Genomic DNA, 26233 nt, shown 5'->3' with positions numbered 1-26233 from the left:
TTGAAACAAAAAACTAGTCCCACATGTACCTGTCCCCCCTCACCATATCCCAGTCAATTATCACCAAACCCTCTCCATGAACCAACATGTTTTGATGAGACTTCCATCCCTTCTTCACCTCATATGAATCCTCTTGAAACCCCCAATTCTCCTGCGTTTGTCTCAGTTTCTGCTTCACCTTCTATGTCATAATTTAACATCCATATATAATAAAGTAAAATTATTATATTATGTCCTAATTAATTTCTTTTTTTTTATTTTTTAAAAGCAGTTCAAATGTCTGCGGACAGCGCGGGTGTCCGGAATGTCAGTGAAGAAACGAAAATGGAGGTGTCCTAAGAACACTATACCTGTCCGTATTGTTCGCTAGCAAGTTGAAACTGTTCTAAGAACACACGTGATGTCTGGGATATCCGCAATTAACCAAAATGGGGATGTTCTAAGAACATTATGCCTGTCTGTAATGTTCGCAAACAAGTCCAATCTGTTCCAAGAACACATTCGGTGTCCGAGATGTCCGTAATCGAATTAAGACACGCGGTGTCCTGAAAAGTTCGTAAATAAACAAAATGGGGGTGTCCTGAGGACACTAGACCTGTCCGTGCTGTTCGTAGGCAGGTTGAAACTGTTCTAAGAACACATCAAGTGTTCTGGAATGTTCGTAAATAAACAAAATGGGGATGTCCTCAGGACACTATGTCTGTCCGTATTGTTCACAGGTGAGTTGAAACTGTTCTAAGAACACAGGAAATATCCTGAAATGTTTGTAAATAAACAAAATGGGGGTGTCCTGAGGACGCTGTCCGTATTGTTCACAGGCGAGTTGAAACTGTTCTAAGAACACAGGCAATATCCTGAAATGTTTGTAAATAAACAAAATGGGGGTGTCCTGAGGACGCTGTCCGTATTGTTCGCAGGCGAGTTGAAACTATTCTAAGAACACACGTGGTGTCCTGACATGTTCGTAAATAAACAAAATGGGTGTGTCCCGAGGACGCTATGCCTGTCCGTATTGTTCACAAGCGGATTGAAACTGTTCTAAGAACAAATGCCTGTTCGTAACTGTTCGTTGTGTCGCACTTTTAATTAGTTTCATGACCCAAACAGTGTCTGTAGAACACCAACGCGCATGCGCAAAACAGTTCCCGTGCATTTGGTGACCTGCGGACACCGGTTTCCTTCGCGGACATGTTCTTGAAGCTATCATGTGACCGCGCCCACGCTGAGCGTGTGTTCTGACTGCAGACACTGTTCGTGTCCCCGAACAATTTAAAACTACCTTTTCAGGCAATCCACAATATTTTTCAATAATAAATCAGCATAGCACAAGTCCCAGGCAGTAATCCTGACTTTCTACATACTTTTTGGGACTTTTTGAACCTTTTTTTGGTGTTCGATCTGTCCGTGGACAGCGCAGGTGTTCGCAAACCGCGCACAAGCACCCCTATAAAAGGCCACACCCCAGAGCTCATACTCATTGTGTTTCTGGCTATCTTACAGAACACAGTGCCTTTCTGCTGCCAATTTTCCAGATTTATTTCTGAAACCTCATGGCATCCATGGCTGCACTACTGCCACCTGGTGCTACATCTGCCTCAGCACCACACCCAACCCCTCCACCACCACCACCTCCCCAAGGGCCTGAAGAGGGGAACAGGAGTGAGGATGTAGAGGAGGATGAAGAGGATGACGAGAATGAGGTAGTGGAAGTCCCTACTACCAGCACTCGCTGTGAGTCTTGGGTGTGGCGGTTATTTACCATTCATGGTAACGGACCTAAGGCGCGTGCGACCCAAGTCACCTGCAAAGAGTGCAAAATGGTGCTCAGTCACGGGAGGCCTGGTTCGTACTGCTTTGGTACGACTACTATGAAGCGACACCTAAGGTCGTTCCACACTGGGGCCATTCGCAAGGTTGTACCTTGCGAAGAGCGTAGTAGGTTGACTTCCTCTACTACATCCTCCGTTTCCGATCTGGTCACCACAAGGAACACTCCTGTGAGACAGCGTATTCCGCCAGCTGCCTCACAGGCCATTCGCAATGCTGATGACCCATACCTTTCGAGGGTCACAGTTGTGTGTATGTACTGTGATGCAGTACTCTGCAGGGGGGAGAGACTTTGAAGTGCTTTTGAGGCTCTGGTCTCAGAGCACGAGAAGATCTGCTCACTACCTAAGTAAGACCCACCCTACATCTTCCTCTCTCCACCTGCCCTTTCTTATCCCCGTGGTTGGTGTCCCCCGTTACCCTCCTTTTCCCTCCTCTCCTAGTGTGTAATGTGTAAAAAAAAAAACAATATTAAAAAAATAAATCAAAAAAAGGCTCTTTTCAGAGCCGCCTTTCACAGTTTAAAAATAGAAGTGGAAAATAAATGGAGCAGGGCCTTGTGTATTTTTTAGAGGTCCGTGGACAGTCCACGAACATCTACAATTTCGGGATGCTGCCCTATCATAACCATTGCATTTTTGTCTGGGAGGAAGTGGTGGCTCTGAAAAGAGCCTTTTGGTGGTGTTTGTTTGTGTTTGAAAAACTTGAAATGGTCAACACCTACTACAAAATGGATGCTGTAATTCCAAAAAAGGTTGCATAGCATTTTGTACATTTCTCAGAAAAATCTGATTGCCAGCATAAGTAAAATGGACTCCATCTCTGCGAAAAATGTATGTACTACGAAACATAATATTTTCATTGTGAAAAGAGGACATGCCAACATCTCTTAGAAGGGCACAAACAGCCTTATTGACATTGCGCCTTGCTTTCTCCATTTGTGGACCAAATGAAGAAGAACGCAGCCACATTTGTCTCTGAGCAATCTGAGAAAAAATGACTTGAGAATTTGGAAACATGTCCATGACCTTCCCAAGTCCTTCTTTCATTGCAAATTGCAAAGAAATTCCAGACACATATCCTAAACTGTTCCCTCCACAATGAATTACAATTATGTCTGGAGGATGCTCTGTCTCCAAAGTAGCACAGAGAGGTAGCAAGTCCAATCACTTCATTCCACGTACTCCATGCCAGTGCACTTCCACATGTGGGAATCCAAGATCTACAGCTACTCCACAGCTTTCTGCATGCACCTTCAACCAATGTATCCACAAGTCTCCCAAAATCCAAACAATCTGTTTTCTGAAACACACAGCCAAAGCTATCTGTTCTTCTCTCAGGAAAAAGAGTATCAGACAAACTCTCTCCTGGCACAACACACCCACTAAACTTTACTGACCAATCCCTTGCTCTGCTCATTCTCATTTGCATACCTCCCCACCCCAAAATCCCCGGATGTAACAAGCGATGTCCGTGGACTACCGCCATGTCCGCGGACATATCGTAACATGGACAGTCCTTCTACCATTTTCATTTCACTTTCTGTGCCATTCCCTCATTGGATATAGCTAAGCAGTCACACGACCATCCACCAATCACATCCAAGACCTCTACATCTAACTGCATCATCATAGATCAGCACTTAAAATGTACTGTTAATCACTCTGAGTAGAAGTGTCATATCATTGGAAAGCGCCTTCTACAAGAAATACTGTACAAGTCTCCAAGATTTCTACTTGCAGCTGCATGCATATCCATATGCATGAACACAAACTACAGGTATGCATATTTTCTTTATATTACATGTACAATTCTTATACATTCATATAAACAGATTAATTGACTTTTAGCTTGTATAACCTATACAATGAATTTACTGTCATTTTTCCCATCTGCTATAATCAACTGTCACTTCCAAACCTATCTGCTATTTAATTTCTTTTTACACACACATTTGCAAAGCATGTTGAACTAACATAATTAAAGTAAAATATAAAAAGTGCACATAGTCAAACAAAATTGCATGCACACACGATGTTCAAATATCAAACAACAATACTTGTACAAAAACATAAAAATCAATATCTAAATTAACATCAGTGCTATATGCAAACAAAATTACTAATTTGTTTCCTTTACAATTGCAGTGAAAACTACTCTCCTGAAAAGCAGTAGCAGAATTTGAAGTACAAACAACAACTAAGAAGAAACCTGCTCATTCCACAATAAAAGTAAGTTATATACCACCATAATATTTGTACTATTATTCAAACACACTGTAGGGTTAATTCATGCTAATTCTGTGCCTAGAAACAGAGATTGTGCACCATTCTGTCCACAAATCCCTATTTGTTAAACAGAAATTTACAGGCAGAATGGCACACAAATTCCCATTTTCCGGCGCACAAATGATACAACCCAGCCCCTAGAATTTTGATATTATAGAACAAACAATTGTTTATTATTTGTGCTTCCCCACACCACTAGCTTACTTTCTACTGTCATCTCAACCCCAGTTTAGTAGCACATAAATTCAAGAATACCCATCCCAACTAGTTGTAGTTGCCAATGCACAATCACACACCATCACATACATCTCTATCATCATACTCACACTCATGCACACAGCACACATACATTGCAAAACACCCCAACCCATACCTTCTTTATTTTTTTCAACGGATCGTAAAGAATGCCTACCAAAAATCAAGTCTGTAGAAAGCAACGCTGAAGTAGAGCAAATGAAAATAGAAGTGTCCAAAATAAGCATCGATCTCTAGCAGAATTTGTAAAAAAAGTTCAAACAAAACAGCTAATACAGTCATTTAGCGAAACAAAACAAGCTTCAAGTACAGAAACTTTGCCTCCTCTATCAAAATGTAAAACGAAACAGAAAACAATTAACAAGAATTCAGCTACCACTACTAAACTGCTCCTATAAATCTTGATATAGTGCCAAGTAAGCATACCAAAAAAAGTATTTTAGCAAAAATCTTCCGCCACAGAGTCCTTCAAAATCTTATAAAAACATGAGAGAAATCATGCACAACCCTTAAAACCTACCGTAGGAAATTAATCTTAGAAGCTTTGATAGACAGTGCAATCCTTCTCAAAAGAAAGTTATTTATTTTAGTGTTAAACAAAATGAAACCACTAACAAAACTACTGACTAAATTACAAAAAAGACTTCCCAATAAACGAAATGTCAACAGAAATAACTTCTTAAATATCTGTGGAGGTGAGTGGAGTCACACTAGAAGTACAGAACCATATTTTAATGAAGAAGCATACAAACAAAAGCAAACAAATACAATTGCCATACATAGCAGTGGACGAGGTTATGAAAAAGTTATTACCATAATGGAACAAGAAATACTGCTTACAAAAATATCCCCAGAAAACGTAGAATTACCTCTCCATTCAACTGAATCAAAACGTCTAGTATACAAATGGCCATGCACGTCAATGTGTAACATTCCCAAAAAATCTTTCAAGTCTTTACGCCAATTCCTCAATCAGTATGTGAAAGACAAAATCAAAATTAAACTACTGCAAAATATGGATACCTGTCCAGTGCGCAAGTACACAGGACTACAAGGACATTCATTGGCCTGCATTTCAGGACCTACTTGCAAAACCACCTTCCATCATATCAAAATGATATCAACACATCATTCAACTAGAAGAAATCTAGTCTATAAACTGTACTATGCTAAAAGTCCTGCTTTAGCACTAGCCAATTTAAATAACATTCTTCCACACGGTACATGTAAAAGACCTACTTGAAGAAATTGACTATATCCAGAAAAAATATTTTGGAAGTGAAAGCCACTTACAGAATGAAATAGCTTTAAAATAAATTAGCAACAATTCTATGCATGGCAACCTTCTACTACACACATACAAAAAAGAAATACTGAAATTTAAAAGTACATCTGCTGTAGTACCAAACCATGTGTGTGTATGTTGCCGCAGAACTTTTTATAAAAGTAACACAAAAACTGTAGACCTAACATACAAAATAGAAGACAATGAACATTCTAAATTGTTTGAATTAGCTCTCTACCTTATAGCAGAAAACAAATACGAAATAACTGACCCCTTAATACTTTGCAGTTACTGCACTACAAAACTTGACAACAATCAAACTCCTTCACGTGCTATCACAAATAATTTGGAATTATTTCCACTACCAAAACCTCTACAACATCTCAATTTATATGAGAGCATCATAATTCAAACAGTGCACCCCTTTCAAGCAATAATACGCCTTCAACCAAAAACAACAAAATTATCTCCCTCTGAATTGGTGAAAGGCATTAGTGGAAAAGTAGTGTATTTACCATTAGATCTAAAACAAAATGTGCACACTCTGGGAGTGCAACGTCCAATGGAGCAATCTTTAATTATCTTAGTAAATGGTGTACCTACAAAAGACAAAAAAATTGGCAACAGCTGGTAGATTTACATAAAGTTAGACAAGCCTTGCAATATCTAAAAGACAATAATGAATACTACAAAGAAATTAATATTGAAGAAAACTTGAAGGAAACCACTGAAATAATTCAAGAGTCACCAGAAGTTGGTCAATTTGAGCTTCTAGATCCTGCTACAGTATCCAATACTTTAGACCATTATACAATTCATCCATTGCACTCTATTGACACCGTAGAAGATGCACTAGAAACGTACCAAATGCGACAAACAAAAGGATCACCAATCAGCATATGGGAAAAAAGTATAGAAGCACGTGCTTTTCCTCTACTCTTTCCTACTGGCAAAGGAGGAAGGTACGATGATAGACCTATTCAAATAACAGCATCAGAATACCGCTCGTTACGGATGTTTTCTTAAAATCCCAGATTTAGACAAAATGTGGAATACATATTCCACCTACTCTTTGAAAGTGAACAAGCAACTCTATGTTACGGAGTTGCACACACAATAAAATCAGGAACCCACTTTCAAAATATGTCAGCTACACAATTAATAGAAAAAGTGTAACAAAAAGATGAGGTTTTACAATCAAGTATTACAAATCTATTAGCAAATATGTGTGGTACTAAAGAGTACTGGTTCCGACGTCATGGAGATGTACGTTGTATAATAAGAAACCTTGGCCCACCCACTTGGTTTGTTACATGAAGTTGTGCAGAATATGCATGGGAAGATTTACATTATTTCCTACGCATATCAAACAAAAACAAAACAAACATAGATATACTAACACCTGGAGAACTTTGTTCTCTACATCCTGTTAATGTTTCAAGATATTTTCACCATCACTTCATTGCTATGCTACACTTTATTTGTAATAAAATTGTTCCTCCCCTCGGAGAAGTGCAACAATTCTTTTGGAGAAAAGAATACCAAGCCAGAGGAGCACCACATATCCACATGCTTTTATGGATTAACGATGCTCCTAAATTTGGTCAAGACAATGATTCCACTGTGTTACAGTTTATCGAAAAACATGTCACTTGTGAAATTCCATCGGAAGCAACAAATAGTGATCTTCATGCACAAATTTTACAATTTCAAAGACACAAATGTGGCAAATATTGTTGTCGCAAATACAAAAACAAAGGGAAATACTACACCAAATGCCACTTTGGTTTCCTTAGACCAGTTACAAAAACAGGTCAAGTAAACAACTTCATGTCTTCAGTTAGACATAGTGTTAAAGGTAAATCACCTAAAAATACATATTACATAAAAAGAACAGAAGAAGAAAAATATATCAATGATTACAATGCAATCATTGCCCACTTATGGAATGCAAACATAGATGTGCAGTATGTTGCAGACAATTCCACTGTAGTTGCACGATATGTTACAGCCTACTTAACCAAAGCAGTAAAAACAGAGCTTCAAGACCTCTGGAATGACCTGTCATCAGACAAAACACTGTCTCAGAAATTATACAGCTTGGGCATAAAAAGGCTCTCCCATAGAGAATGTGGCTCCTATGAAGCAGCAGATCGTTTAACCGGTACTGCTTTGCATGGAAAATCTGAAAATATAGTATGGCTAAGTCTTGGTCCTGCTAAATCTAGAAAAAGAGTTCTGAAATCAGACGATATAGAAACAATAGCCAAACATGATCCCAACAGCCAAGACATTTTAAAAAACAATTTGCTGGACACATACTACCCAAACAGAAGTACCACTTTGGAAACCACGTGTCTATACCACATATCCCAAAACATCACATACAAAAATAATATAAAACCCGATGAAAAAAAAGGTAGATACAGCGTGTCAAATTGTGAAGGCAGCTTAGTAAAACTCACCAAACCAAATTTAATTAATCATATCAAATTGTCATTAAAGACTCCTCAACATAAAGAACTATATTACACGTCCCTGCTACAACTCTTTAAACCATGGAGAAAAGAAGAAGAAATACTAGATAACTATGACTCCTACGAAGACGCTTTCAAAGCAAATGAAAGCACTATAACCGATGTAAACTTTACACACTACAAAACAATGTTGCACAATGAACAGCAACACGAAGAAGAACTCCAGGCCCAACTAGATAAGGACACTCCTGACAGTAGTCAACCTTCTGTAACAAGAAGCCAAGAACCACTGGGACAGCCACTAATAACAAATGAGGCAGAATTAGGTATGACAGAAGTAGAAAACACCATGTGTCAGTATGAAGATAAAGAAGACTTAACTATACTACAATCAAAACTAAACAATGAGCAACGTAGCATTTTTTAAGAAGTAACAAAAGAAATTGCACATGGTGTACAACATGAAATCAAAGAATGCAACTGCCAAAATTACAAACCTATACTACTGTACGTCAGTGGTGAAGCTGGTTCTGGCAAAACATTCTTAATCAAAATCATCAGCAAATTCCTTCAACAATTAACAAACAACAAACTGTCAGCTGTTGTCGCTGCCCCCACAGGTTTAGCTGCTTACAACATAGGCGGTATCACTTTACACCGATTACTACTCCTGCCAGTAGAACACCAAAACAAATTAGACTATTACAAACTTTCTACAGAAGCTGCATTGGAACTACGCAGAGTATTAAAACAAATTAAAATGCTACTAAAGGATGAAGTGATCATGGTCTCCAACCTAATGTTGGCTTTGATTCACCTCAGATAGCAAGAAGTACTCAAAACAAACTACGAAGAGCTCTTTGGAGGGAAACACATTATTGTTTTTGGAGATCTTCTTCAATTGACACCAGTGAAAGGTGAGCCTATTTTTAAAACCTTAGGACACAAACTCTGCCGTAAAACTGTTGGCAGCATAGGAAATGTCAACCTTTGGCAACATTTCCAATACAGAGAATTTAAGAAAACATGCGGCAATCTGCAGATCTCACTTATGCCAACATCTTAAAAAGTATTAGAGTTGGTATACTATCTCAAGAAGCACAAGTAATATTGAAAACCGGCACATTCATGCACTTTATGGCGATAATGCATGTGCTACGGATGTTATGGAACAATTAGCCCACAAAAATGTCAATTATATGGCCTTAATGCCAACTCTTACAAGCTGTTTCAAATTCAATGAAACAATGTTAAAAAATGAAATGCAACCAATAATTGAAATTAGCGCCACAGACAAACTAGACATACATGGTATGACACTACCCATGTGTGAACAAGCCACAACAAGACTAAATAGCTTAGAAAATTCAATCTCCAACACAGCTGGATTGGAAAAAATATTGAAATTATCCGTAAATTGCAGAGTAATGCTTAAACGTAACCTTGACGTGTATCAAGGACTAGTTAATGGAGCACTGGGTACAGTTGTTGGCTTTCAAACATACCCACGTGACAACAACATTCAGTTTGTCAATATTCTCTTTGACAAACTTTCAGAAGTGAAAAGGATAGGATGCTCAACAGCTTGATTCCTTCTCTTCAATCACTGTATGTACGCAGAGAACAATTTTCTCTAACTCTTGCATATGCAGTCACCATTCATAAATCACAAGGTCTTACCCTAGACAAAGCATTGATAGACATTGGTAACACAGTCTTTAAAGAAGGCATGAGCTACATAGCACTATCACGCTTACGTACACCCGACGGTCTATTTCTAATCAACTTTGATGCAAGTAAAGTAAAGGCTGATATTGCTTGCATTTTAGAATACAATAGACTTCGTTCACTATACACCCCCCATCTAAAAACATATCCTGTTCCACAAAAAGTAAAATGTTGTAAAAGAAAACTAAATCAAACAGAAATGCAACAGGATGTCACTGCAAATCCTCCAAAGACAGTAAAAAAAATGAATACTTCATCAAGTACCACAAACAAAAAAGAAACTATTAGGGAAAGTAAACCAGGTACTTCTTCAAAAAAGGAAGACAAACTCAAAATAAATCACTCAGATACAGAACTACCTGGTCCATTTAAACTTTCAAATGTAATTGGCGTAAGTTGCTACGCAAATGTAGCAATGAATATTCTATTTCAATTACCACCAATTGTTGACAACATTTACTTACACAGTACAGACCAATTGTGTTTGCAAATGTTAGTACTTCATAGAAACGCAACAAACAATCCTGACAACACGTATAGTGTTTATGGAATAAGACAACAATTGGACTACTGTGCTGGAATGGTGAAATTCACTATAAACTCACAGGAAGATCCACAAGAATTTCTAATGTACTTACTACAAGTACTGGAAAACAAAAACATACCTATAAATGAAATCTTCCAGATTTCATACATGTGGAAACATACATGCACCATCTGCAACAATGTGACACACGAACAAATCCCCAATGAGTGCTTCGTGTATGTATCAATACCTAATTGTGAATCTGTTCCATTTCAGCAACTTGTACAAAATGCAAACCATGGTAGATTATGTACTACCTGCAATTTGGATAATCGCTCCACCTTACTGATACAAACACATAGTAAATACGTAATACTAATGCTTCTACGTTACAATGCAGATGGTACCAAAAACATCTGCAAGCTAACTGGATTCACACATGGTCAAGTATCACTTGATAAGAAAACTTTCACAACAATAGGTATAATCTACCACACAGGAGCCACAACCAATACAGGTCACTATACTGCATATATTAAAAAAAATGTGGATGGTTCGAATGTAATGATAGTACTGTTACTCTAAAGCAGAGATTACCAGCAAATCTTACAAACGCTTATTTAATCTTCTTAAAACCAAAATGTATTAACTATACTGTACTTAAACATTAACAAAACTTCTATTAAAAAACTATAAACTGTTAGAATATGCCAACAGCTGTCTAACTCCCCCAAGATTCTACAACAACTAAACACATAAATGAATACCACTAAATTATATCATAAAATAGACAGTTCGAATACGCCGACTGGTATCTAACTGCCCCAAGATTTTAAAATAACTAAACAAATAAATCAATACCACTTCATTATAGCAAAAAATAGACAGTTAGAATATGACCACAGGTATCTAACTGCCCCAATATTCTACAACAACTAAACAGATAAATGAATACCACTAAATTATATAACAAAATAAACAGTTAGAATATGCCAACTGGTATCTAACTGCCCCAAAATTTTACAATATCCAAACAGATAAATCAATACCACTTCATTATAACAAAAAATAGACAGTTGCAATATGTCAACAGATATCTAACTGCTCCAAAAATCTGCAACAAGCCAACATATAGAACATTAGCCAGAACAACAAGTGAACACTAAAAACAAACAAACGAATAGACTGTAGCATAACAAAAAAATGTTTTTTTTTAATCCAACAAGGATTTTTTTTCCCACAGACCCAATGATTTTAGCAACAAACACAGAAACTGAGCAAATTGCACAGTACACTGGTTTGTAATCTACTAAATATGAGGGTCAAACAAAAAAATGTTGATTATTCAATGATATAAGTCGTTACAAACTACCAATACTAACATGATCTTTTCTTTTATCACAGAAATTAACAAGGAATACATGTACTCCAGTTACTAAACCAAACAGTAAGTATATTATAATAAGTATAACCATCGCAGCAAATCACACCCATAGTGACTTATAACTTCAGTGTTTATAAATTTGGTCTTGACCATGCACCCAAGACTCTAGGCCCTGGCCACAACCCCCGCAGCATACCACACCCATAATAGCTTATAACTTCGGTGCTTATAAATTTGGTCTTGTCCATGCACCCAAGACTGGATAAGCCACTATGGGTGTGATATGCTGTGGTGTTTGTGGCCAGGGCATAGAGTCTTGGGAGCATGGCCATACGGCCATGCTCCCAAGACTCTATGCCCTGGCCACAACCACCACAGCATATCACTCCCTCAGTCAAACATTTTAACTATGCCATATGGGCACTTTTAATGTCCGCGAACATGATGAGTGTTCTTAGAACAGTTTCAACTTGCCCACAAACACTACGGACAGGTATAGCATCCTCAGGACACCCCCATTTCGTTTACTTACGAACATCCCAGGACACATGTTCTTAGAACAATTTCAACTTGCCTACGAACAATACGGACAGCGTCCTCAGGACACCGCCATTTCGTTTATTTACGAACATTTCAGGACATCGCCTGTATTCTTAGAACAGTTTCAACTTGCCTGCGAACAATATGGACAGTCATAGCATCCTCAGGACACACCCATTTCGTTTATTTACGAACATTTCAGGAGACCGCGTGTGTTCTTAGGACAGTTTCAGCTAGCTTGTGAACAATTCGGACAGTTCTAGCGTCCTCAGAACACCCCCATTTTGTTTATTTACGAACATCCCAGGACACTTGATGTGTTCTTAGAACAATTTCATAGCGTCCTCAGAACACCCCCATTTTGTTTATTTATGAACATCCCAGGACACTTGATGTTTTCTTAGAACAGTTTCAACTTGCCTACGAACCATACGGACAGGCTTAGTGTCCTCAGGACACACCATTTCCTTTATTTATGAACATTTCAGGACACCCGTAATGTCCGCGGTCAGAACAAACACAACAGCAGTGCCTGCCACCTAAATAAATACAACATTTAACCCATCTGTTACTCACCCACCATCCCCAAACAGTCTTACACACCAAGACACTTTACTAAATAGTATTTTTCCACCCAGTTTCACTGCACTGTCCGCGGACGTCCGCGAATCCAAGTTGGTGGGCATTTCCAAAAATCTGACGCACTTCACACTCTTCACCGTCCAATCAGCGAACACGTTGCATGTCCGCGGACATGATGCAAGCCGATTGGCCAATCAGGACACTGTCCGCAGAGCGAACAGGGAAGTGTGTCCGCGGACTGAACATAGTTATCACTAATTTTTTGTGACCTACTTTTTGGTCATTTTTTAAAAAACAAGAAGAAAATAATCAGGAGTAAAAGATCCTACAAGCCATAAAGTTGTTCTGTGTGTGTATGTTTATTTCACAATGACTCAGAGCATTTTGTGTTGATTATACAATTTACTTTACACTACTTTCGATAAGCACGAAAGTTTTGAGAAAACAAATGGACAGGAGTGATTGTGAACCATGGTAACACGGGTAAGTGTCGACCTCAGAGGTATTGAGGTCAAAACTCCACAGGGAGGCACATTCCAAAGACAGATGAGGTAGAAAAAACCTACTATGCAAGGGAAGTGCGCCTGAGACTTAAGATGCTCCCAGGATTGGTTCACACAAGGTGTACACAACAGTATTTACAAAACATAGACGAGAGGGGGATGTTACAGTTGTGTCACGGGGATCGACACAGGTGTGTTTTGGCCAAAATAGAGCTTGATTGAAGCCTGTCTATGTGCTGGCCTTCGTCAGGAGGGACACCAATTGTGGTGCTGTCCGTAGAATCTGTAGGTTTAAAAGAAGCTGTCAGGATCTCAGAGAATAATTGACTGGTTCATGATAGTATTCAATACTGGCCGAGTGGTGCCGTGGTGATACATCAAGTGGTGTTTCAGAAAACAGCTTACCTGCTGCTGCAATAGCAGTAGGATGCTGTGGACAATCCTCATATAATTGCTGGATTGCTAGTGCGAAGTTGCACTTTAAGAGTGGGCCGAAGTGTCCTGAAGGGCGACGTCTCTCAGGGTCCCGCAGACTGGAATGGGCCAGGGTGGGTCCCAAATCTGAGAGGAAAACAAGGGAGGATCATGACCAAATGATCCTCAAAGAGGTCTGCTAGTGGTGGATTCGGTAGTGATGAGGGAATCCTGCCAGGGGTCTGTACCCCCTATTTGCCGTGGTAGTAGTCCATACCTGCCCATAGAGTGAAGAAGTATTCTATGTGGAACTCGGCGAATGGTTCCGGTTGGCCGTGAAGTATCCATGGAGGTAAGTGGAGTGATGTGGTTCCACAAGTGGGTATGGCTCCAGGTAGTTAAGATATCTGGTACTGAAAGCGTCCGGTCCTATGCTTGGTGCAACATGAAAACTGTGCGTTCTGGTCTATGGAACAAAATGCACGCTGCATGTGCACAATTTTGGTGCTGGAGGCGGGGTCTACAAACAACTTTAGAGGTGCCTTGGAGTACGAGTGCCATGAAGAGCTAATCGAAGCTAGTAGATAGTGTCTGATTGCAGTTTTAAGTGGGCGAAAGCACGTGGTTAATTATAAAAAGACCGTACGTGAAAGTCGCTCCTAAATGGAGGCGTTGCAACGTATAATAGAGTAACACATGTTAAGGACCCTATCAATTTACCGCAGTGCGTCTGGTGCTTCTGTGCTCGCGGGGTCCTCAGCTCACAGTGGTGCTGTGCGAGGGAGACCGGCTTCTCTGTCTATAAACGTTCCTAGAGGCTGACGTTCAGCCAATGGAGATGCGCGGTTGGTGTGGGAGGCGGCCGAGCAAACCAATCACATCATGGTCAGTGTCTAACCCAATCGCGTGTCACTTGGAAGGCGGGAGGGTGGGGGGGTGAAGTGTATTCAGAGGTATGGACTACTGGTGCGGCAGGGCATCATGGGAGATGTGGTCCCCTAGGGGTGCAAAGCTATGGCCCATGCCGGACAATTTAAAAAGCATGGTTAACGTTTTATTAAAAAGCGCGTGGGGGTGCACTGGATGTCAGGTGCCTGTGTCGCTTGGCCATTGTGGGCCTAGACGCCCTAGTATCTGTCGAAAGTGGCAGAGATATCAATGGTGGACGTTTGTCAAACCTAACCGGTGACAGTCAGTGTGGCATCGTTGACAATCAATATTTAAAAACACTGGCACAAACATGACAGCTGGTGTGAGCACTAGCATGGTACTGATATAAAAAGGACAAAATATCACTGCATTTTCATCCACAGGTTGTTTAAGCAAAAGAGTTTTTGATGTGGGAGCTATTAGCCTATGCATTTTAACAGTGAAATAGCAATGTCAAACCACAATATTGTCCCCTGGTAGCACAAAATGGAACAAATTCGTGAGAGTGCAAGTTCTATTCATGCATACATTTCCAATTTAGTCGGAATAACACATCATGTTAGTGTAAAGGACGGCTATTTGACATGTGTGTTGGGTGGCAGGAGTGTCTCAAAAGTGTTTCCATTCTACTGTTATGTTTAAACCGTTGCATACAGAGTCCAATTTATGCACCCATTTTTGTTCCAGTTTGGTGAGGACCAGATTGATATCCCCTCCACGTCGTTGTGGCTGGAGCTGTTGTAGCACGGTCCAGGAGAATTGTTGGTGGCTATGTCCTTTTTTGTCAAAATGTTCAACCAGAGGTTTGTCTTGCACTTGGTTCTTGATACAGGACCTATGTTCGTTAATCCTTTGTTTTACATGTCTGATAGTCTTGCCGATATATACCATGTCGCATGGGCATTTGATGGCGTAGACTACAAATCTGCTCTCGCAGTTGGTATGACTGTTCATCTTCCAAGTGAAATCCTTATGGGTGAAGGTTTTGCTGTTGGTGGTGTACCGACATGCGACACAGTGTCCGCAGCTGTAGTGTCCTACAACTGGTGGGAGGTTCCACGGGTTGATGCTGTTTTTGTGGGTTCTAGAAACGTATGTAAAAGGGTGTCTCTTAGGTTCTAGTTCTTTTTGAAGGCGAACAATGGTTTCTTGGCTAGGCTGCCCTGGTTTTTGATCAAATGCCAGTGTTTGTTAATAGTACTCTTGATGAGGTTGCTGACTGGGTTGTACGTTGTCACGCAGACGGTCCTGTTGATGGGATCTTTTTCTTTTGCTGTTAGACAGACGGAGCGGTCGGTATTCGCTGCCGTTTTCATGGCCGTCCTGATGGATTTTTTAGGATAGCCCCTCTGTCCTAGACGTGTTTGGAGTTGCTGAGCATGTAGAATGAATTTCTCTTTGTTGGTGCAGTTCCTGCGGATACAGAGGAATTGGCTGTAGGGGAGATTATACTTCAACCCTTGTGGGTGGTAACTCGTGAAATGTAGCAGAGTGTTTCTATCGGTAGTTTTCTAAAGAGTTCTGTTTTCAACTTTTCTCCAGATCGATAGATGTGCAAATCAAGAAAATTGATGGATTGATAATCCCAGTCGATGGTGAACTTGATGTGGGTGTTCTGTGTGTTGAGCCATTGGTGAAACGCCACTAGTGATTCTTTACTGCCTTCCCAGATCAATAGTACGTCGTCGATGTATCGACGCCAGATCTTGATATGCGATCTGTGAGGGTTGTAGTTGTGGTAGATGTTATCTTCTTCGTACTGGGCCATGTACAGGTTGGCAACGTCTGGAGCAAAAGTTGCCCCCATGCAGACGCCTTTTATCTGCTGATACATTTGTTGTCCGAACAGGAAAAAGTTTTCTCCCATGGCAATGCGGATGCATTCCAGGAGGAAGTTGGTGGCTATGGTGGTTGTGTCGGTTCTTCTTTCGAGGCAGGTTGCCAGTGCTTGTAATCCTTCTAGCTGTGGGATGGAGGTGTATAAAGCCTCTACATCCATAGTGACGAGGATGGAGTTGGTGGTTAGATGCACTGCGTCCAAGATCTTGATGGTTTCTGTGCTGTCTTTAATGTAGGAAGCCATTTTCCCAACAAAAGGTTTCATGAAAAAATCTGTGTATAATGAGAGGGGTTCGAGTAAGGAGTACTCGTGGCTGTGTAATATATATATTACACATATGTATGCACACACACATGCATATATTTTTCTAACATTATTATTTATAGCTGCTTGCTGCAGCTACAGCATCAGCCAATGAGATGCAGGTATATGCAGGCGCTGCTAAACTGAGCAACGACTTGAGTGCTTACATCCACGGCTACAGCCCCATCCACCAGAATTATAGTCGCGATTATAAGTGAAAGGTTGGGTGATTTTAGTCACTCAAACTGCATAAAATAAATTACAATACATATTGTAATATATTTTTGCATGCTGTGTTCAATTTCATCTATTTTTGTAACTTAAAGGGTGGCCCTTAAAAGGCCCATTTCAGGACAAAGAAAAAAGGGGGGTGGAACAGGGAAGGAAAACACATAAGGATGAAACATATAACAAAGGGAATTAAAATAAAAAGGAACATATAGTTTTTGGGGTATTTTCTTTGTTTTATTTTTTTATTATTTTAAAAAAGGGAAAAGAATTGCCATTTAAAAAAAATAGGGACGACCTGGTGTTGAGATATTAACCTCTCCCAATCCTTAGTAGTGGCACCTCCCACGGCTACCCTTTGGTGGCATAGTTCACATATAACTCTCATAACAGAGACATTGGTAGCCGGTAAGATTGGAACATGTGCAGTTGACACTGTTGCTGAAGTTGAGGCTTCATTTATTGTCGGTGACGTCCCACTAGAGGATGCAGGTGCTGGAGGAGGTGCTGTTTTCCGTGCACACAATGCATGAGCCCCATGCATTTTAAGTTTGTGGTGTTCATGCGCTTTCCGATATGTGTCATCCACATCATCCCAATGAACTCTCACCAGATGATTGATCATCACTGATGTTCAAATGCTTTGCAACGGCTCATTTGATGGTCCACGTCTTAGAGCTTCATGCACAATGTGCACTCTACATCCTCTACCTCCTTTTTAGAGCAGTGTCTCTGACGTTGAAATATCACCAACTGTCTGCCGGGGTTTCGATTCCTGTGGCTTTCTTCCTGGGTGGCGATGGATTGGGGACCCAGTTGATATTGTCATTGCTGCTGCTGTTGTTCTCATGGTCAGACATATTGAAATGTCCAACTGGGGAGGAAATGTAAAATTAGAAAAATGACAAAACTAAAGAGACAATGCCACAAAACGAAAACGTTTTAAAAAAAAGAAGAAAAAAGTTAAACAAAAAATAGACAAACTGAACAAATGACAAGACAAGGGAAAATACAATGATGGTAAAAGTGGGTAAAAAGGAGTAACAATTAAAGGGTTAAAGCACCAAAAGTTCTTGTAGTTACTTGGTAAACCTTTCACTAACAAGCACTAGCAGCAATGATCAATATAAACTTATTTTTTTGTGGGTGGGGTGATTATTCGCGGGTACACACTGCTGCGCCCTCTGATTGGTCACTTTCACACGCACCGATTTTGTCATAAGGCGTGGGCTAAGCTGCATCAATTCATTGCAACGTGTGATCGGTCCCTTTTGTTGACGTGGCCAGTAGTCCTGTGGGGACATGCAGCTGCAGTGCGTGATATGATTGATTGGTGCTAAAGGCGCAAAGAGAGCTGGACGCATCGATGAAGCGCGACGTTCCATTGGGTGATGTTGCATGCACAGATTTCCATATAGTGCAGGGTGTAATTGGGCTGTTTGTTGACGTGGCTAAGCGGGGGGAGCACAGCCCGTGATCCGATTGGCTGTGGAAAAGAGGCGCAATGCCACATAGCCTCGTGAACACAGCTTTCAAAGTGATTGGGCCTTCCCTCGGCATGGCTACCGCCACATGCAGACACGTCTTCTCATTAATTTATGCGATTGGTTAATAATTTTGGCGCAAACACGTCATTGCGCTTGGGCGAACCCGCACGTACGGAAAAAACATTCTGGTTTGCTATATCACATAACCACGGTTATAGTCCTCTCCTAATCAACTCTTTCCTGTTTCCTGCTTTTTCTCTTGTTGGGTGTACTTTTAAAAGCAGTACCTTGATTTATCCATTCTTTTTTACCTCCCACTTCCTATACCTTTCTCCTTTGTCTTGTGCTTTGTAGTTTGTCATTTCTTGTTATTTTAGCTTGTTATTTTTTTAAAGTCCTTATTGTGGTGTGTATTTTTACAGTTTTTATTTTTCCTTCACGGTCCTGCATTTGAAAATGACTACGACCAGCAGTGATGATGAGTTGGTGTGGGTGACTTCAGCTTTACCCCCACAGAAGAAGCAATGTGCACAAAAAACCATTGTTGATAGTTGGCAATATTTCCACGTAAAGAACCAACACAGCAAAAAAGAGATTGAGGATGTAATGTGCTATTTCTGTGGTAAAGTTTTGCGGAGGGGACCTTCACACAAGCCGTTGCAAATCTTGGTGACATCCACGTTAATTCAACATCTTATCTGTGTTCATTGGGATGAAGTGGATAAATCATATTGGAAGGCTCATGTGAAACATAAGGTCAAAGCACATGGAGCAAGAACAGCACTGCAGTATTTATCATCTGCGCCACAGATTTCCAATACAATTACCAGCTATTTTTCACCAATTAACACCCAACCTCAGTTCATCCTGCCTGCACCTGATCTTTCTAATTTTATTGTGATGTGCAAAACTTGTCCCAGCTTGATCGAGGTGGGAGGTGGCACCCTAGACACTTTGGGCAAGGTACTTTTAGAACATACGGCAAATTGCCAATGCTAGGTATATTTTTAAGTGTCCATTTCCCCCCACCCACATTCTTTAGAAAAAAAATGTACAAAGTATAACATGCAGAAAAAAATAAATGTTCTTTAACCTTTTGTTATATGTATGAATCCTAGTGTTTTTCCCCCTCCAAGTTCCTACCTCTTTTTCCTTACCCGCCCAAAATGGTCCTTTTCAAGACCAACTTTTCAGTTATAAAAATCGACAATAAATGCACATACTGTATATATGGATCAAAGACCCTTAATTGATCTTTTCAATACAGTGTCTGTTAAAAAAAAAACGAAATATGCTTATGTATTTCATTATAGCCGCGGTTATCCTATGTGGAAGCTGTGGGTAAAACTCCCCAGTCGTTGCCACATTTAGCCACGCATGCATCCTTGGTAGCCGCGGCTATAAAACCATTTAAAAAAAATGAACATGCACATATATATGTAGGTAGTAGTCTTGTAAAAGGATACATTGAGTGTAGTCTTTGGACACAGTTATTATACCACTTTAATAACTTTCTATTTATCAACAGTACATATAAATGTAAAGACTTTAAAAAGTTCATTAAATATGCAGTTTTTTAAGAACAGGTTTATTTGGGGGAATGTTGTTGCGCAATTTCTTTTTAAGTTACTTTCTACACATGATACATCGTTTTCATTAGCTCAATTGTCGGTTCCATGTGTTAAAATTGTGGCAAAAATGCCTGTGGACACAAAATATTGCAGCAGAAAGGCTGTGGTTTTGCCGCTGCAATCCATGTAAAGGTTGCGGGGGACACCCCTGATGCCCCTGGACCCATTATACCATTTAAGGGGAGCTGGGGACACCCCCACAACTCCCGCTCCCCTTAAATGGTGTAATGGGGTACACCTTCAACGGGTCAAACCACAGCATTTTTGCTGCAATATTTTGTACAGGCGTCATTTTTGCAGCGAATTTATCACTGCATACCCAATTGTGTGTATTATTAATGTCAATTATGTATGGAATTACAAAACCCTTGACATTCAAGGTAACAACTTTAGTGATCTGTGATGTCATCATTGTGGTCATACATTGCTCAACAGGGGGCGCAAAGTTAAGGTGGCTTTAGCTGAAGTTCAGGGGTTTTGTTGCATTAATTTCTCACCTTAACGTCCCTGCAACTAAAGTTTTTTCTTGAAAATATATATATTGCTTGCTTCTTGCGCAATCTCTCCTTGCTACATCAGGCATTCATCTCTCTTACATACTTGCTTGATACTGCCTGCCTTCTTGAGATTGTATGCCTTCTGTTTACATAGAAGCCGTTAGTATGTAGTGTTTGTAAGGCAGCGTCATGTTCTCTGTGTACACTGGGCTCACAAGCCATATATCACTGCTTGTTATACCATAAGCAAGCACATAAGCATTGCCACCAGTCATAGCAAGAGATGGATCATTGTTCCTTAGGACAGTGATGTGAAACATGTTGCAGGATTTCTGTAGAATATGTGTGTTGAAAGGCATATGTTGGATACTGGGATTCTCAGATGTCTCCTACTAACATGTTTCAATAGAGACGTGGCATGGAGTATGACTTTGTCAGAGCAGAGGGATTGTGGACGATGTTTGTGTTACTCTACACTAATTAACATTTATATGCAAAACAAAGGGGGGTCTGGGAGTCTCTACCAGCACAAACACGGCCCAATTACCTCTTCTTGGATGGATGGCCCCTGGGAGAGTCTCAACCAAGTCTTTAGCTCACTGTCCCTTTCACAGAGGAGAAATGTCCCCTCATAACAGCCTTTGTCCTGCCCAGGGGCAGTCCAGCACCGAAATGCTAGGCAATTCTCCTCTGAACAAGAGTACCGACAGCAACCCCATACACGTGTTTCAGCCTTTGTTGGCCATCATCAGTGAGGTGCAGCTGTGCCTCTCTGAGAACAGTGACCAAGGGGTCCTTGTCTGGATTCCCCTGGTAATCGTCTGTGTTTAGCTTGTCACTTTGGATATTCTGTACTTACCATCATAGCTCTCTTACACGGTAATGCCATCATGACAGGATGTTAGACACTAGGACAATACAACAGCCCTGCCCATTTGTTTCAATAATACAATATTTCAATAATGAAATAAAATCCTCTTTATATTATATATGTAGCAGCAGTAGAGTTAAAGATAAATTTAACCTTTGTCTCATCCAGGAAACTTTTCCAAATTTGAAATGCACTTCGTCTGGCTAAATCCAAACACTTGTGCCATATCTCTATAGATAATAAGCGTACCTATTTTCAAATGTTTTTTCTCACACTAATATAAATGTATCTCATTTATTTTATAGATAGCAGCCTGAAGGTTAGTATCTATACAAATGTGAAGTCTATAAACAATGGGAATGCAAACATTAAGGTTTAACCTATTACTAAATGCTACACATAACATAAAATAAACTAAGCATTGCTGTCAGTGGGACAAAATATAACAAGAAACATTCAGCAGAATGATAAATATTCTGCAAAACAAACACACATATTTGCAACTCCAACACAGACACACATACGCACACTTTTTGAAGACAATAGAAATTGATGCTTCTGAGAATCTTTCGCTATTCTGAGAGAATTTGAAGGCAAGACAATGTTGAAAGGACCCCACACCATTACAGTTGCATGGTATCAGGAAGTTTAGGAATAGTTACCAAGTACAATTGGAAACCTAGGCAGGCCATTGGATCTCGTTGAACCCCAGATAAGGTGCCCATTTGGGAGGTGCCGGAGTCGTATGTAGATATGCTTTTTGAAGGGGATAGACCTTTGTTTTCATTCCGTAAGGTTTGGGAAGAGGAGATCCAAATCATTATTTCTAACCTTAAACCCACTTCATTCGTCGGTGACATCTGCCCGGCTCAAACTATGAAAGATTGCCTAGATGTCCTGCTTCCACACATCACTCAACTAATTAATGCATCCTTCCAGGACTCTTTTGTTCCTGAATCCCTCAAATAAGCGTGAAAATTACGACTGCTAAAAAAAGAACATTTGGACTCAGAAGTGGCAAGTAATTATAGACCAATCGCTAACATGCCATTTATGATAGAAATTCTGGATAGAGTGACATACATTCAATTTCGGAAATTTATTGGAAGTCATGAAATACTAGGACATTGACAATCCGGTTTCAGAGCATGACACGGGCCGGTCAGTACTCTTCGATCAAAAATGCCAATATGACCAAGATTATAGATGAAGGTTAAACCGCTCTTCTTATGTTCCTAAACTTAACAGTGTTTTTTCGTCTTATTGATCTGTCGCTTCTGGCTACAAGATTGAGAGACGTGGCTAGATGCTCAGAAAATGCAGCAACCTGTTTTAAATCTTTTCTGGGCCCGAGGACCACAAGGGTTGCTATGGCAAGCATGCTCGGTCTCACTGGAGTGTGAGGTCCCACAGGGCTCCTGTTTAAATCCTACTTTTTTCCACATTTATATGGGACCTTTTTTGACCTGCTGAATGACATTGACATGGTAAACACAAACTACGCTGATGATTCCCAAATTACGTTTAAACTAACAGGAGTTTATATTCATGCGAAATTAATAAAATGTATGGTGTGGTGCACAATGGATAGCCAATAACTCCCTTGCGTTAACATTGCAGGCTCTATCGTTAAAGTAGCGCCCCACATGAAGAATGGGAGTCATTTTTGATGTCTTTTTGTAAACATGTGGATTCTGTCAGGTCTTCATGTACTTATATAAATAAGCTCTTGTATCAAATCAGGCCATATGTATCCATAGAAAACAGAGCGGTATTGGTTACTGCCTTGATTCATTCCTCATTTGGATTATTTTAATAGTCTATTAGCGGGCGCTGCAAAAAGGAACATTAAGAAGATACAGACCATACAAAATGGATCAATTAGAGCTATTCATGGCCTCAAGAGCGACGAACATGTTACCGCTCTGAGACGAGATCTTCACTGGCTTAACACTAACCAAGAAATGTGTGGCCGGGTCTGCTCCACCTCACCTAAAGAATCGGATACAGATTAATACCCCTGTCAGAGCTTTACGCTCAAATGATGGCATACCCCTCAGCCAACCGCGTTTTAAATTGACAAGATATGGAGCCACAAGCTTTGATGCTTGGGCTCCTAAGGCATGGAACAAACTACCCCTTGCACTGCGTGTCTGTCCATGCACTTTGAAATTTAAAAATGATATAAAAACATTCCTGTTTAATAAAGTAATAGATTGCTGGGGTGAAAGGTTGTGTTGGTATATATTCTTTGTATGTCTGTTTCTCATCGCGCTCTGAGGCCTTCGGGAGTGTGGCGCTCAACAAATATTGAAATAAATAAATGAATGTGCAGTAGGGTCAGGAAAACAAAATTAAGTGTATATGTGTGTGTGTGTGTGTGCATGTGTGTGTGTATTAGGTCTGTGCTAGCTGAATATTGTTTCTTTCACTGTATATTTTTGTATTTGTTTGTCCCACCCAACCCTACTGCAGAAGAATCAAGGCCCCAATGTGCCCTTGGAGTCGCAGAGCATCTTGTGCATTTTGATGAATATATTTCATTTCACTGTATACTTTAAATTTTGGTTTGGACCTCCAACACTACTATGCTTTTCTGAATAGGGTTTCGTGTTTATTTGTTAGGGACTGCCAATGTTTTAGTCTATTTTGCTGCATTTTATTAATTCCGTTTGTCCTTCCGGTTCTCCTGCGCTTCTCTGGAATATTGATAAATGATTAGCCTTAAAACCAAAAGTTCAGTTATAAAATTTCGATTTGAGCTGATTCTACTTACGAAATGTTTGCACTGTGAACTATTTCAACATAGGGTGTAGATGTGTACAAAAAAATCGAAGCACACAAGTTTGATATGTCGCAGTGTTTATAGTACATTTTCCACCCCTTATGGAAGCCCCATGGAAAAAACAGTTTTTTTTTTAGCAATCATTGTAGGCATACATACAAAGGTTGATGAATCTTTTCCAAATTTGGCATGAGTGTTCGATTTCCCAGATCAGTTCTAAGTTAAATCTGGTGAACTTTCATGAGCAAGAACAAACGTTACAGAGGAAAGCATTTTTTCAGAATGTAACCACTGTATATGGGAAAAACTACCATGGGTGTTCTGATTCTTTGTGTGTGTCCCCCATCTGGAAATGTCCTTTGTTATAATCAACTATAATCCCCATATAGAATAAGTCATTTTGGTCTGGGGTTGGCAACCCTTATTTGGTACAAAAGAGCAGCATTTGCGGACCTGTGTTCTGTAGTTCTACAAAAGTAGTTCTCCAATGATAGCTGTCCACATTGTCCAGCCACCATAAAAACTTTCAACTAGACTTACATTCTTGGTTGTACCCAGACATATATTTACATTTACTGCCTTTTAGCACAATATTATGACATTTTCTGAGACGCAGATTGTGTTGCATTTTCACTACAAATGAATTATGAAAATCCTTACATCCTAAAAATGCAGTTCATAAACTAATATTTTCCACACTGTCCTTCATTTCATGTATTTTAGTTCAGGCAATTTTGAATTATAATCTGTGATCACCAAAGAAAATCAAATCTGTTTATGCCTCCAAAAATGTTGTATGGTTCAAAACCATCCATACTGAATCTATGGGGGTCATTTTACATAGGGTTGGGCGGTAAGTGTTGGGGCTCTGCCCTATCGACTATCCTGGTGGCTCCTCTCCCTCCCTGTGCTTCCTCTCACTTCTGCTCTTTCTCTCTTCTTTCTCTACTTGCAAGGAATTCTCATCCGAGAAACAGTAAGCGCTGATTTGTTCAAAACCAAACTAAAAGCCTGCCTCCTCGTCTCTGAGTTACCCTCTTAACCTACCTCTCATCTGCCTTCTAGGTAACATTTTTCCCTTGTCTCTTACCTGTCTATGTCTCTCAATTTATCTGCCTCTACTTTAGCATCTCATCCATTATGGTCACATCTCGAGCACAACTGGCCGTACTGCCTACCTGCACTCTCTAATGTTGATTATCCTTAATCTATGTAAGACCACCCATGTATTGTTCCTGGTGACAGTTCCCCTTACTCTCTTCCACAACCTGGTCAGAAGGTCTCAGCTCACTGCTTCCCCTCAAATATGATTTCTTATCTATTGTACATTATTTTGCGATCACAAGAGCATTGCTACTGTCTGTATAAATAAATAAATGAACTCTGATGTCGGATAACGGGCACGAAGCAGAGTTAACATCTCTGCCATGCTTTATTCCTCTGTCCTTAAAGTACAATTCATTTTACACCTGCATGGGATTCTCATGCAAGCACAAAACCAATAGATTCATGTGTATTCTGCCTCTTCTTAGCATCTGCTAAAAGCAGGGAGATTGCATTGGAATTCGTTGGTAAATGCCATCTGCAAAGTGTCATTTGTAAGCAGCCTTTACATTCTATTTTACAAAACAGAGTGTAAAATGAAGGAATAAACACCAATTTCGTCTAGTTCTGCTCTTTCATGTAACACCCCATTTTGTAAATGTGTATAATTGTATGCAAGGGACCAAACACCCCCCTACATACAACTAACACTTTTAAAAAATGGCCCTCATGTCAAGAATGTGTAGGAATTTGTAATGCTCTACATTTTGGCTGTTATCACTATTCAAACAACTTCAACATTCCTTCA

The 26233-nt window shown here is 40.0% G+C and overlaps 1 protein-coding gene across 3 annotated transcripts in view; it reads left to right on the top strand.

The window, feature by feature from the left end:
- BCAS4 (breast carcinoma amplified sequence 4) overlaps positions 1-26233 on the top strand; it is a 963459-nt gene that overhangs the window by 697891 nt on the left and 239335 nt on the right. The window lies entirely within an intron of this gene.

Source organism: Ambystoma mexicanum, chromosome 3p (assembly GCF_040938575.1).
Source record: "Ambystoma mexicanum isolate Mex_15411 chromosome 3p, UKY_AmexF1_1, whole genome shotgun sequence".
Classification (NCBI taxonomy): domain Eukaryota; kingdom Metazoa; phylum Chordata; class Amphibia; order Caudata; family Ambystomatidae; genus Ambystoma; species Ambystoma mexicanum.
This window is presented reverse-complemented; position numbering and strand designations above follow the sequence as displayed.